The sequence below is a fragment of the Eptatretus burgeri genome, chromosome 18 (genome assembly GCF_056783735.1).
Source record: "Eptatretus burgeri isolate ZD-2024b chromosome 18, Ebu_testis_v1, whole genome shotgun sequence".
In the NCBI taxonomy this organism is placed as follows: Eukaryota; Metazoa; Chordata; class Myxini; order Myxiniformes; family Myxinidae; genus Eptatretus; species Eptatretus burgeri.
Genome location: NC_140978.1, coordinates 39,164,491 through 39,179,490, shown reverse-complemented (window position 1 = coordinate 39,179,490; position 15,000 = coordinate 39,164,491). Strand labels below are relative to the sequence as shown.

The 15,000-nt window shown below is 33.1% G+C and overlaps 1 protein-coding gene and 1 long non-coding RNA gene across 7 annotated transcripts in view; one reads left to right on the top strand and one right to left on the bottom strand.

Annotated features, from left to right (window-relative positions):
* Positions 1-15,000, top strand: part of HIRA (histone cell cycle regulator) — a 264,562-nt gene that overhangs the window by 188,165 nt on the left and 61,397 nt on the right. The window lies entirely within an intron of this gene.
* Positions 13,765-14,979, bottom strand: LOC147008936 (uncharacterized). Its single transcript, XR_015053336.1, has 3 exons — positions 14,354-14,979; positions 14,102-14,260; positions 13,765-13,839 (listed from the first exon to the last, which is right to left on the bottom strand). It is a non-coding gene; the product is annotated as an uncharacterized LOC147008936 (long non-coding RNA).

The following is a 15,000-nucleotide window of genomic DNA, read 5'->3' as shown; positions in this document are numbered from 1 at the left end:
GCAAAAGGAAGGTCTTTATGCTTATTATGAAGATCACTCGGGTACCTCAAATCAACTTCAAAATAATAACCTTCTTCTTCGTCATTCAATTCCTCTTGAGAAGAAATAACAATATTCATCAAAGCCTTTTCATAATCCTTTTCTTCCACCCACTCTAATTTACCATAAGGCAGAGATTGAGACATTGCCCATCCATTCAAATTATTAGCATCAAAATACATCAAATAATTACTATCTTTTTCACTATCATAATTTGGAAGATATTTATTATTTGCTTTAGCATATCTTTTTGAACATACTTGTGATATTCCACCTCTCTTGGACTTCTCAATCATCAAAAGCATATCAACATCACTGATTAAATCTATATCTTGTTTTGTCATTTTCAACATTGCACTCCAAGCTAAACCAGGAGCTGTGAAATAGTGGGCAGGATCTAATCCATAACAATTTTTATTATGACAGAGTGATCGAAAAGCTTCAAACACATCAGCTAACAACAAAACATCTGTTTTTAGATACAAATCATGATATTCTCCAAGGTTCTTTATCTTAAATATTTTCCATATTTCTTGTGCATGTTTATATTCCTTATCACTTATCTCTTCTTCATAAAGGTTATTATAGAAACTTTCTTTTGAAGGAAGTTGTGTTTCTTTAAATCTCATAAATGAATCCATATAATCATAAGGATAAATTCCCTTACTTGTAAGAATTTTCTCTTTACTTTGAATTTAATTCCTTGTTTGAATTTCCCCTCTCGTGAGAATTCCTTCTTTAATCAGAATTTCATCTTTAATCAGAATTTCCTCTTTAGTTAGAATTTCATTAATTGTTCGAATTTTCTTTATAATTAGAATTTCATCTTCTGTTCGAATTTCTTCATTAATTTCCTCATTAATTCGAATTTCCTCTTTACTTTGAATTCTCTCTTTAATCTGAATTTCCTCTTTCGTGAGAATTTCCTCTTTTGGAAAGAATGAATTAAGATTTGGAAAAGAGTCCGTGGAGCTTAGATTTGATGCGAGGTAGGCTAGTGGTGTTCCCATAAACTTGTAAGAATCTAGAAACCTAATACGAGTTAAAGGTTTTGTGAATATCATTTTTGTAAATGAAATATACTTTTGACTTGTATTTGTTATGGCAGAAATATTCCCTGGTGTTTTTGAAAGTTCATTTATAAATAGATGTGTATCATAGTTGGCGCTGTTGTGAAGAAAGACTGGAATAAAAGAAGGTAATTTATAATTAAGATTACAACTGGAATGAGCGGGATCTCTATATTTACCAGTAAGATGACAATGATCCCTAACTTTAGACTCCTTAATTTCCCCCTCACAAATATGACAGATATTGTTCTTTCTAAATTCTAATTTTTCTTCTTTGGTTAATTTCATCGGTTCATTTGTTTCTTTCATTAATTTAGTGAGTCTTATACAATCCTTTTCTAATCGTTTTACAAACTCTTGTGAAGCTTTTTTTCCACGATAATGTTCAAGTTTGTTATACTTTTCTCCAACAGATGATTTGATATAATAACAGAAACCACAAGGAATATGTTTTTGATATTTATTTGTATATGATTCTTTTGGATTAGGAGAAGCAGTATTTATCTTTTTAAGGATACACTCAAAATCAGCGTATATCACAAATGGGTGCATGATAGATTTATTATAATCTTCAAAAGAAATCTTTTCACCAGGTTTAGGCATTGTAATTACAGCTGATTTATGATTACTACAATATTTTGAATGTTGTTCTAATCGTTCTTTTGTATGAAATGAATTAAGACATCGCTTACATGGATATATTTTGTTTGCTGTTCTGAATACCTGAGAAGAGATTAATCTTGATAAATTATTGATGTATGTGTAATGTGAATTCTTTCCAACACTAAAATATAAAAGATCAATGTGTGTTTCTTCATTTTTATAGTTGTTTGAAATTTTTAATAGTTGAACTTTGTTTGTATCCGTTAATCCATATACATTAATAGAAAGATTATTCTTTTTCTCAAATTTGGGAATATCTGTTAGTGGCATTGGGAATTTAAAATCTTTAATGTCCAAGGTATTCTCATATTTCATATATTGTTTTACTCTTTCTGAATTGCATTTTGGTGGATGTAAGTGAGCAAGAACAGACCAGAGAAAACATTTATTATCATTGTTCTTAATATTAACAACTGCCTTCTTTCGTTTTATTTCTTTTGGTAATTCAATATAAGAAGAAGCTTTAAGAGGGTTTGATTTTAGAATGTTTATATCTAAAAAGATGATTTTTTTTAAATATTGAATCCACTTCCTACCACTGTATTATCAACATCCTCCTCTTGTCTTGATAGTTCTTCATAAACCCCACTATTCAAAAAATCTTTAAATGATGTTATAAAATGAAGATCTGTTCTCATATAAGGAGTTTGGTCTTCATCTTGTCTTTTCATATTCATTTTCAATCCCATATAAAACTTTAAAGTTTTCATTTCTTTTAATGTCTTTTTAATAAATTTTTCAACATTGGGTTTCACTATTTCAATTGATTCAACTATTGATGATGGACCGGGTTCTCCAAATTGAAAAATCCTTATTTTTATATTCCCTTTAAATGCCCCATCAGTGTTTTCTATATAATAGTCTCCCTTTACTTTAAACTCATTTTTCTTGTGTTTTTGTGATTGAAGATGTCTATTATAACTACTCTTCAAAACATCCTTTGAGCAGATATCACAATGTTTTCTTTCTAACTCAAGAGGAGATATTTTATGAAATAGATTAAATGTGTGTTTGTTGGTTCGGAGGTGTTTTCTATAATGTTTATATTCGTGATTACAAACATCGCAGTACGTTGTATTCACCATATTTATATAATAAAACTTTGCTTAAACTAAAATTTTCTTGATGAAAATTTCTTTTATTTTTCAGGTGAATCTGTGCTTAAACTACAATTTTCTTGATGAAAATTTCTTTTATTTTACAGGTGAATCTGTGCTTTAACTAAAATTTTATTGATGAAAATTTCGTTTATTTTTCAGGTGAATCTGTGCTTAAACTACAATTTTCTTGATGAAAATTTCGTTTATTTTACAGGTGAATCTGTGCTTAAACTAAAGTTTTCTTGATGAAAATTTCATTTATTTTACAGGTGAATCTGTGCTTAAACTAAAATTTTCTTGATGAAAATTTCGTTTATTTTACAGGTGAATCTGTGCTTAAAACCATTTTATCCTCCAACTTTTTCACTTAATAAATACAATGTTTCAAGACACAAAAGACAAGTTTCAATCAATCTCTTCATTTGTTGAAGATACTGAGAAATATGTCAAGGATGTAAAATTTAACAAAGATAAATATAACAACTATTGGATAAAAACAATTATGGTAAATAATATGAGTTCTTCAATTTACTTCAGTGGAAGGGCTTTTAGTATACCTGGAAGAACATCAATTAAGGTATCTCTAACAAAAGTTTCTCCTCTCCTTCTGGCAATATATTCAAAACTAGAAAAAGCAATGAAACAAGAAAAGGTATCAAAAAATAAAAACCTTATGGATGAAGCTTTAGAAAGAAAAGATATGACCATCTGTAATATGCAAGGAGAAATTTGTATTTTTTTCAACAACCCTGAAGATATCAATCCTGATGAAATAAAGGATGTTAATATATCAGGTGAAATGACATTTCGTTCAATTGTAGTTAAGGATCATTTTAAAATTACCTTTAATATAAAAAATGTAGCAGTTGAATCTGTTAATGAAAAAATGTATATAGATATCGATGGTAATGTTTTTTTCTACTCATTAAATATGAGTCAATATTCAACTGAAGATTTTGAAGATTATGAGAGTGATTATGATACCGAGAGTTTGCATTCAAACGATAGTTATGACACCGGGAGTTTGTGTTCAAACGATAGTTATGAAAGTATAGATGATTCTGAAAGTATCGAAGATGATATCGAAGATGAATTTCAGTTTAAGTAAAGTTTTACTTTATAAATTTGAATAGTTTACTCGATTTTGAGCCTCTTGAATTCCATGATTCTCCATATGACAAATTTGAGAATTGTCCTGCATGTGAAAGACGGGGATTAAACACAGAGTCAAAAGCCTATAAACAATGTATATTCTGTGATTATCTTCTAATTAATGATAATCAAAAATATAAAAAGAAAAAAATTCTTTTAGATTTACACCAAAAATGAATTACTTTACAAGATTGATTAGAGAAATGAATGTAAAGTACGAGGGTGATAACACACCTTTCCTTACAAGGGAAGAAACTGAACGTATTAGAGAAATGTTCATAGGATTGTTGTTATATATTATTCATGGATGTGATTTTCAGGGAAATATCAACACAAGATATTGCATAAATAAAATAATGGATTATCTTGAAATTAAACCTGAACTTAGGATAAAATATAGAGTTTCGAAAAAAGCCAATAATAAATTAAATAACCTGTTTTCCAAATATATAAATGAATGATTTTTTACCCATTTGGGAAAATAAGATAAAATTTGACAACCATAAAAATCTCCCAAATTCATTAAGATGCCTCATAGTTGGTTCAAGTGGATGTGGAAAAACCTGCTTACTTTTAAAGATGCTCCTCACTCCCAACTTTTTAGATTATGATAATTTAATAATTTTCACAAAGTCGAGTTTTCAACCAGAGTATCAACTACTCTCACAAGGTTTTAATGCTGGTCTTCAAAAAGAAGATATAATCGGTTTATTTAAACTTCAAAAAAACCTAAATGATTATAACATTGAAGATATAATACAACTATTTTGTGATACACAGATATGTAAAAAGAAATCAAAACCGATAACTTGTATTCTTAGTGATAATACGGATGATATACCGTCTCCCCAAGATTTGGATAAATCCAAAAAGAACCTCGTTATCTTTGATGATTGTGTTAATGAGAGAAACCAAACGGTAATGGACAGCTACTACACATGAGGGAGACATTCTTCTTGTAATTGTATTTATCTTAGTCAATCGTACTTTCAACTTCCTCATCGTTCCATCAGAAACAATGCTAATACTTTTATTTTATTCAAGTTAAATTCAATAGATATAAACAATTTTTGGAGAGACAATTGTTCTACATTATGTAGTAAAAAGGAATTTGGGGATTACATGAAACACACGACTGAAAAATATAAATATATTGTTGTGAAACAAGATGAGATATTAAATGATATTTTTCAATAAATAAATGGATGCGAAAGAAAGGGCAAGAAGATTAAGGGAACATCAAGAGTTGGTTTCAAAAGTTGTAAAACAACAGGAAGACATAAAGAAGAAACGCAGACAAAAACTAACGGGTGAAGAAGCATTTGAAAGAAAACAAGTGAAATTTTTTAAACCACTTTTAAAAATTCCCAAGAAAAAATTATAGATGTTTCCACAGTTCCCACAACAAAATATACTCCCAGAAAGCTCCAAATGTTAAAAGATTTCAGTAAAATGACGGAGGAAGAATTAGAGCATATTGGAGAATTAGAATATGATGATAAAGGGTTATTTCAACAACTGGAAGAGATGAATCGACCCCCTGATTATATTCTGAATGCTCTTCAAAACAATGAATATTCAGCGGATTCAAAAACCAAAGCAGGACTCATTCCAACAGAACAACCAGCAATATTTCATCTTGTTCAAGAAAAGGTATTGATATTTAATGATGAATTAAGGTTCTTGAGTTCTGCTCAACCTCCTGTCAAACTAACTCCAAGATTAATGTTTCTTCTCACAAAAGATGGAAGACAAGGTTCAACTGTGAGGGATGAGTCAAAGTATATTGATAAACCATTGGATATGAAAAATAATGATGATAGAGTATATATTGATCTGCTGAACACTCTGAACAGAAAGAATAGGGTTATTCTTTCTGGTAAAAGTAGGAAGAATGAGAAGGAGAAACACATTATTCAGGCTTTAAGTATCCTTGGTTCACGTGTTAGTTTTCTTCCAAATGACCCATCACAATTAGTTAATAGACTGTTATTGTTGTTAGGCAGTAAGAAGGCTGGAAATAACAATTGTTTTAATGAAGCATCAGCCATTTTAGACCAGTTGATGAACATGAAAATAATTAATAAATATCAATATAAAGACATTTTATCTCATATTAAATAAGATGAGAAGCACAATCCTTAGTTTCAATTTCACAACAAGCGACCACACATCTTCATTCCCATACCCACTACAACTTGACACAACAAAAGAATATGAGGCATCTTTATTGTCCATGGAAACTTATAATGCCTTATTTAATATAACCGAGAAAAATGACAAGTTTAGTTATAATCCGGGAAGTGGATACAAAACGATAACAGTCTCACCCGGAGCATATGAGATTTCTCAAATATCTTCCGAAATTGCTCGTCTTATGAAAGGACAGGGTGATGAACCAAAAAATATTGTTATAGACATTCAAAAACATACTTCAAAATCAACGATTAAAGTTAAAAATAACAACAAGGTTGATTTCACAATTGATAATTCATTTAGAGAGTTATTGGGTTTCTCCTCAAAAAAGATTGAAACTAATGGGACGTTTTACAGTGATAATGTCATTCAAATATCCTCAGGAATAAATTTGGTGTTAATTCACTGTGATTTGATTGATGGTGCTTATAATGATGGAAAAAAAAAACAAATACAATATTTTCATTCAGCGCATACTCAACCCCAATTGGTTATAAATTCAATATGGAACCCAAAAATTTGGTTTGTCTCCCTGTGTCAGGAAAACCATACACAGAGTAAATTTTAGGATAACCGACCAAGATAATCGTGTGATTTCTTTTAATGGAGGAGTTATATCCATCAGAATTCACCAACGTGAAGTTTTCCAATAAATAAATACGATGGTTATTGTGAGGAAACACGAGTTGGGAAAATATAAAATAATTACAGGGGATGGGATGTTCCTTTCCCCATACTACAAGGGTGAAGGTATCTATCTTGGTGGAGGATACTATAAACCTAAGAGACAAAGGGGTGTTGGACATCAATTTAGAGGAGATGGGATAATTGATACTCTCATGGGTATTGGTTCAACTATTCTTAAACATAAAGATCTAATTGGTTCAACTGCTTCTGCTGTGGGAAATGTAGCAGGTGCTGTAAAGAGCATAAAAGATGCCCAGAAGGAATCTCATAAATTACAAGCAATAAAAGAAATTAAGAAAGGCAAAACTCAGTTGTCCCCCCAAGAACGACAGAAAATAATTCGAATACTTGGATCAGGGTTTCAAAAGTTTTAACATCTTTTTTTCCTAAATAAATACACGTATGGAAGCAATTGATAGTATCTATGATTTGGATGATACTATTATTATCTCAAACTCCACTAAAAAAGAAGATTACTTCAAGGTAAATGCAATAACTGGAACAGACTGGAATACGAATGGAACAAAAAGTTTTGAAATAAATAATCAACAAACCTATTTGAATCTCTCCGAAAGTTTCTTGTTGTGTAAATTTAAATTCACTAAACCTGGGAATAACACAAACGCAACACTTGTAAATGATTTCTTCTGGAAAATGTTTGATAGTGTGCGTTTGTATATTGGAACACAAGAAGTTGAAGCGGTTGATTATGTCTCTGCTGTATCTGAAATGATGAAAGTTACACTCTATACATTCAGTGATAGAATGGGAAAGGGGTCTGTCGAAGGTTTTATTCCTGATATCTCAACGGGAACAAACACAGACCCTGGATATACTCAAAGGAAAGGAATGTATAATGATGATACAAAAGCAGTAAATAGTTTTACTGTGGCAGTTCCTCTTCAAGGTATATTTGGATCTTGTGATCATGATAAAGTTCTGTATGGTCTTAAAATTAGATTTCAACTACAAAGGAATGATAATGAAAATAGATTGCTTTTTGGTGTTGGTAGTGCTTTTGGTGAACAGAATAAATTTGTAATTGAGGAAATGAGTTGGTATATCAGTGAATATACTCCTAATGTTAAAACAGAAGAGATGTTGAATAGAAGACTTAACTCAAAGAAACCACTCAGTGTATCATACCTCAAAAGAAGATGTCAACACGTTAAACTCAACCAAACCACTTACACGTGGAATTTGGGTGTTCTGGAAGGAAAGCCACGATATCTGTGGATCATTTTAAAAAAGCCAGATGGTGATACTGCGACTGATAAGAATAATGCATTGAGTGATAATGCTAAGGTGAAACAACTTCGCGTTTCTCTAGATGGAACATTTTATCCACAAGATAGATTGGAAATTAATTGGGAAAAAAATGATTTTGCTGAAGCATACAAGTCTTACCAAAAGGTGTGTGAAAGCAATGGAAGCAATGCTGTCATATTTTGGATATGACAGCATTTAAAAGTTTGTATACAATCTATGCGTTTGACCTGAGCGCTCAAAAGGAAACTATAAAGTCTAATCGAGTGGATACTTCCCTATACATTGAAAGAGGAGAGAGTGAAGAAGTTGATCCATATTGTTTGCTTTTGGAAGAAACAGAATTGCAGATTAATACAGATAATGGTGTGATGATTAGTCTCACATAATTTTTTGTTAAATAAATGAGTGGCAAAGTACCAACTGGGGTATATGTTAATCAAATCAATCTTCATAAACTATCATCTTGTGTTCAAAATCAAAAGCCTTGTATGATTAACGTTAATACAATTCAGAGAAAAGGAGCAGTAAGAATTGATGTTTTGCTCACAAGAGAACAGGTTAAAATCTTGAATGACACTGGCTCACTAAAAATTAAAATGACAAAACCAATGTTGAAAAAATATTCAATAAGAGAGACGAGTGGAGGATTTCTCCCATTTCTAATTCCTTTATTTGCTGGTTTAAGTGCGGTTGGATCATTGACGGGTGGTATTTCAACAGCGGTGAAAACTGCCAACGAAAGGAAGGCTCAACTCCAGGCTCAAAAAGAATTGGAAAGACACAACAAAGAGTTGGAGAAACAAATTAGTGGAAGTGGTGTAATTGTAGATTTTGCTGAAAAACTTGAAGGTCTGCCTGATAAAGCGAGATTGTTAGTTGGAGATATGCTTTCTTCTATAGCACAAGCAGGTGTAAAATTAACGAAAAGAGGTAATGGATTATATCTTTCTAATAATTAAATGAGCATTGATGAGTGGTTTAAAGAATTTGGAAAGAATACAACATCAAATTTACAACTTGTCAAATATTGTAAGAAATTAAAAATTCATAATGTGGTTATTTGTATGAGAGATGAATTAACAAATGTGCCGAAACATACAAAGAATATTATTATGAACTTAGAAGATAATAATGGGAACGGTTCTCATTGGGTTTGTATTTTTAATAGTCAAGACAAATATTATTTTGATAGTTTTGGTCTTCCACCACCTGTTGAAGTCATAAAATTCTTACAGAATGGTGTTTATCAAACATTTCAAGTCCAAGAATTAAATTCCAAGTGTTGTGGTCAATTATGTCTGTATGTGTTATTTCAACTCAACAAAAATAAAAAATTTTATGATATTATTTTTAATCTAATATAAATGACTTATGTTGGTAAAGATGGTTCTATCTTTGGTGTATCCCAAGAACTGGATATTGATTTATCAAATTATTACACAAAGGCACAGGCTGAACGACAAAAATATAATATAACCAAAAATATTAACATGAAAAATGCTTATAAATTAAAAAATTATCCAAGCCCGACTGACGCGAATGACTTGGTGAGATTAAGCGATTTATCACAATATATATCCTTAAATAAAACGACCGTGTATTCCAAAGATACAGAAGTGTTGATATTATCTCCAGGTAATACAGAATTCACAGTTCGAATTAAAATAAATTTTTATAAAGAAGGGCGTATCGTTTGTATGAGAATAGAACAATGGGGGTATGATATGAATGATTTAAGGTATAATTGGTCATTTAAAATTAACCTCGAAGACCTGGAACAATGAAATCGGTCTCGTAAGGAAGAATATTATCCACTTGGTATCGAGAATGAGTTTTGTGGGGCCACGATTAGTAAACAACAAATAAAAGAATTTAATAAGGGTAAATATAATAATGGTTTTGCCCTTGTTTATATCATGAAAACGGAAAAAAACAGGATTATATATAATACGTAAGGAAATACAAAATGATTTAACTATGGGAAGATGGGGAGGTGTTTCGTGCCATAATATTATTCTTACATATATTTCTAATACATAAATGACAGCAAGAAGACTTCAAGAAAATTATCATTTCTGTGTCCAAGCATACCTTCAAGAAAAGGGTATTCGGTATTTTAATAAATATGTTCTACAACATAAGAATGAGGTATTTTCAATAAAAGATTGGCATTATGCTGATGTTGATAAACCGACAACTTTAGATTTAATTAGAATGTTAAATAATGAAAAAATTATAAAGTTAAGAAAAGGTAAGGCTCTTTTAGAAATTCAAAAGAAATTTTGTTGGTTTCATGTTGTAAAAAAAATTATTTTGGATACAGGAATAACAAGAAATCCTGATGAATATATGTATGATATTCTATGGGGTGTAAGCGATTCAAGGATAATAAGGGATGAGGAAGGAGTTGAAGAAGAGAGGGAAGAGGAGGAAAAGGAGAAGAGAGAGAAGGAGGAGAGGGAGAAGAAAGAGAAGGAGGAAAAAGAGAAGAGAGAGAAGGAGGAGAGGGAGAAGAGAGAGAAGAGAGAGAGGGAGGAAAGAGAGAAGAGAGAGAAGAGAGAGGGAGGAAAGAGAGAAGAGAGAGAGGGAGGAAAGAGAGAAGAGAGAGAGGGAGGAAAGAGAGAAGAGAGAGAGGGAGGAAAGAGAGAAGAGAGAGAGGGAGGAAAGGGAGAAGAAAGAGAAGACAGAGAGGGAGGAAAGAGAGAAGAGAGAGAGGGAGGAGAGGGAGGAAAGAGAGAGAATGAATAAATCTCAAAATATGGAAACCAGTGAGATTAAAAAAAGATTCGGGGTATTAAAGAAAACAACTCAACCCACCGAGGAGGAAAACAAAGAATTGACAAGTCTATTTGCAATACTTTCGACAAGACTATTGACATCGACAAGATGTGGATTTTAATTCAAGTTTTTCATTTTTTTTTTTCTTAAATAAATGGAGGAGAGAGTGAAGGCATTTCTAAGGATTCTTTATGTTTTAAAAATTAAGATTCAAATGTGCATGTTGGAAACTAAAAATGTTTTTGCACTCTGCAGGAATTTTTCTCATAAATAAATGAGTTATTGTCTCAAATGTAAAAAGAAAACTAATACTAAAAATATTTCATATATTAAAAGTAAAAATAACAGGGTTATACAAAAAGGTATATGTTCGGTGTGTGGTTCAAAAAAAAAAATATTTATCTCCAAACACAAACTAGGAGATGTACAAAAGTTTTTATCAGGAAGTAAATTTACAACTACTGGAATACCAGGGGAATTACATCTACCAGGGTATTCTTTCTGTGGTCCAGGCACAAACTTGGATAAAAGATTAGATGAGGCAGACAATCCTAAATCCTGGAGTGAGCCCATCAATAGAGTTGATGAAGTGTGCATGAGACACGATATTGATTATGGGAATACCACAACTTTGGAAGAAAAGCATGAAGCCGATAGAGAAATGTTGTATAATTTGTCTCTGATACAAAATCCAACCTTGAGAGAAAAAGTTGATAGGTTCATCGTGAAGAAGATGATCAGTGCTAAATTGAAACTTGGGCTTGGAAATTCAAAAAACTTGAAAGCTCTAATGATGTCATTAAGATTGAAGAGCAATTAGCTGATGAATTACATAAACCAATATTCACAAAGTTTCAGAGAAGGAAAGTTTATTCCATGGAAGTAGATTATATCTGGTCTGCTGATTTGATTGAACTCAATAATGATAAGGGGTACAAGTATGCTTTAACCGTTATTGATTTTAAGAGTAGATACGCATGGGTTGTACCATTATAAAACAAAACAGGTAATACTCTTATGTTAGCCTTTCAACAGATATTTAATAAAAGTAAGAGAAAACCTAAAAAATTGTGGACTGATGAGGGTAGAGAGTTTTATAACAAGACATTTATGAATTTTCTAAAAAATAACAGTATTACATTATACAGTACCTTTAATGAAGGGAAGGCAGTTGTTGTTGAACGTTTTAATCGTACCTTAAAAGAGAGATTATATAAAAAATTCACACAACTCGATTCACAACAATGGTCATCTTTTATTCAGGATATTGTGGATAAGTATAATGACACGGTTCACACGTCAACAAATATGAAACCATCAGAAACATTTACAAAATTAAAATATGAAAAAGAGATTGTCAGAAAACCTAAGTTCAAAGTTGGTGATATCGTAAGAATATATAGGTGGAAATCTCATTTTGAAAAGGGTTATATTAAACGATGGACGAACGAACTTTTTAAAATTGTTGATGTAATAGCTACGGTTCCTTGGACTTATAAGATATATGATTTGGAAGGGGAAGAGATTTTAGGTTCATTTTATTCACAGGAATTACAAAAGACAAAGATAAATTGAAATTTTTTGACTCCGCCCACACAAAACCCACCCACATAAACCCCACCCCACACAAGCTCCACACAAACCCCACCCCACACAAACCCCACACAAACCCCACCACACACAATCCCCCCACACAAAAACTCCACACAAAAACCCCACCCCACCCAAGCTCCACACACACAAACCCCACACAAGCTCCACACACACAAACCCCACACAATCTCCACCAATATTCATCATATTCACATAATTAGTGATTAGTTAATTAGTTCCCCACACACAACATGTTTATTTAATTTAAAAATTATCCACCCATCCACACAAGCTCCACCCATCCACCCATCCACCCATCTCTCCACCCATCCATTTATCCACATAAGCCTCATCCACATTCACCCCTCCCACATAAGCCCCACCGAAGCCCTGCCCACATAAACCCTGCCCACATAAACCCCTCCCACACAAGCTCCACTCACATAAACCCTGCCCACACAAACCCCACCGAAGCCCACCCACATAAACCCCACCGAAGCCCCGCCCACACAAGCCCCACCGAAGCCCCGCCCACACACGCCCCGCCCACACAAGCCCCACCGAAGCCCCGCCCACATAAACCCCACCCACACAAGCCCCTCCCACACAAGCCCCACCCCCTCATCCCCCTGTGCGCCCCCACCTTTGACCCACCACCTCCCTCATCCCACCCCCACCCTTCCCCACACACACATGGGGAGGGGAGGGGTGGGATGAGGGGGTGATGGGTCATTGGGGGAGCGAACCTACCCCACCCCCCTCCCTCCCTCTCCTTCATGTCTTGATTCTTTTTTTGAAATTCAAAATCAAGTAATTGTAAACAAAACAAATATAATTAATCAAAATTGAAAATATTAAATATTCATTTGCGAGAATGTATAATCTTTCCCAACAATCTTCTTCAGATGTCTTGTGATTTCGAAACTCAGACACCATATTCTGTTTTGAAACAAAAAGTGGATAATAATTAGGTTTTATAAAGATAATTACATGGTAATATGAGTAAGCCTGGTGTTGGTTCTAAGTTCAAGCCTCGTTGACCACTGAATTAACACACCAGGAGGCCGACTCAGCCTGTCATCCTTCCAAGGCCAATAAAATGAATTCCAGTGTACTGGCAAAATCGCGTCCAAAATAATGATGCAACCAACATAAGGCGACATTCCAAAGAGAGAGTGATATTAATAAAAGAATAAATAAACAAATAACTAAATAATAATTCAGAAACATTTATCTCCAGAAAATCATGTGTTGTACCAGATTGCTTCAACAGCTTATGTTGTGTGATCGAGCTGAAAAAAAAAAATAATGAGTCAAGGGTATAGATGGAGAGACAGACAGACAGAGAGGTAGGTAGAAAGACAGACAGAGAGAGATACAGAGACAGACAGGGAGAGATAGAGAGACAAACAGACAGGGAAAGAGACACGCACGCACACACACACACACACACACACACACACACACACACACACACACACACACACACACACACACACACACACACACACACACACACACACACACACACACACACACACACATACGTCTCACCATTGGTTTAATTCATTCGAGATCAGAGGCCGTGATAAGACTTCGTACCAGTCATTATAAATGTTTTTCAATTCTCTTCTAAAATCATTGACCTCTTCAATAAGAGCATTCATTTGATGCACCTCATCGTGATATGTAAACTCCACTTCTTCCAAGGACCTGCCAGGAAAAAAAAAATATTTTCGCATTATCACGATTTAATTTATAATCAATTGCTTCATCGTTCAAAGAGGAAACGATACACAAACTTACCAACTTTGTAGTGAGCTGTTATCTTCATCGGAAGAGAGTGAGTCCATGTCTCAGTTTTTTTTTACCATTGGTACAAGATGGCAAAAAGATCAGAGGCCGTGATAAGACGTCGTGTCAGTCATTAAAAATGTTTTTCAATTCTCTTCTAAGATGATTGACCTCTTCAATAAGAGCATTAATTTCATGCACCTCGTCGTGATATGTAAACTGCTCTTCTTCCAAGGACCTGCCAAGAAAAAAAAAATATCAGAATTATCACGATTTAATTTATAATCAATTGCTTCATCGTTCAAAGAGGAACCCATACACAAGCTTACCAACTTTGTGTTGAGCTGTTTTGTTCGCGGAAGAAAGATCGCTCATGTCTCAGTTGTAAAAATGAAAATCCCGTCTGGAAGAAACTTTGTTTGGCGAATCACTTATAAGGCAACGATGAGGAGATTGCTTAATCATTGGGTGTGGCCACAGGAAATGACGCTTCGGGCGAGACAGCTTGGAAAATAACTGGGCGATATATTCTCAAATTGTATGAATCATTTTTAAAACATACTTAAAATGCCCTAAAATGATTTTGATTAAACTTATGTTTAAAAGCCTGTTCGTGTTCTGAGTTAAAATAGAAACATGAGGCCTTGTCTCACAGAATA